Source organism: Nymphaea colorata, chromosome 3 (assembly GCF_008831285.2).
Source record: "Nymphaea colorata isolate Beijing-Zhang1983 chromosome 3, ASM883128v2, whole genome shotgun sequence".
Classification (NCBI taxonomy): Eukaryota; Viridiplantae; Streptophyta; class Magnoliopsida; order Nymphaeales; family Nymphaeaceae; genus Nymphaea; species Nymphaea colorata.
Genome location: NC_045140.1, coordinates 289,528 through 289,755, shown reverse-complemented (window position 1 = coordinate 289,755; position 228 = coordinate 289,528).

The window sequence follows — 228 nt, the reverse complement described above, 5'->3', positions numbered from 1 at the left end:
AGCATTCCGGCGGACATTCCAGCTGGTCCCGTCCACACAAGGCGCCAGCAATTGAAGCTCCTAGGCGATCACCGACGAGCATCTCTTCAATCGGATCTCTCGTGGCGCATCTACCACTCCGGCGTGCCAGTTTCAGCCATCTCCGGTCAGCTCCGGCCACCTCCGGTGACTGCTGCTAACTTTCTGGCAACATTTTCCGGCGAAGAACCAGCAGGTCCCCGCTCAATC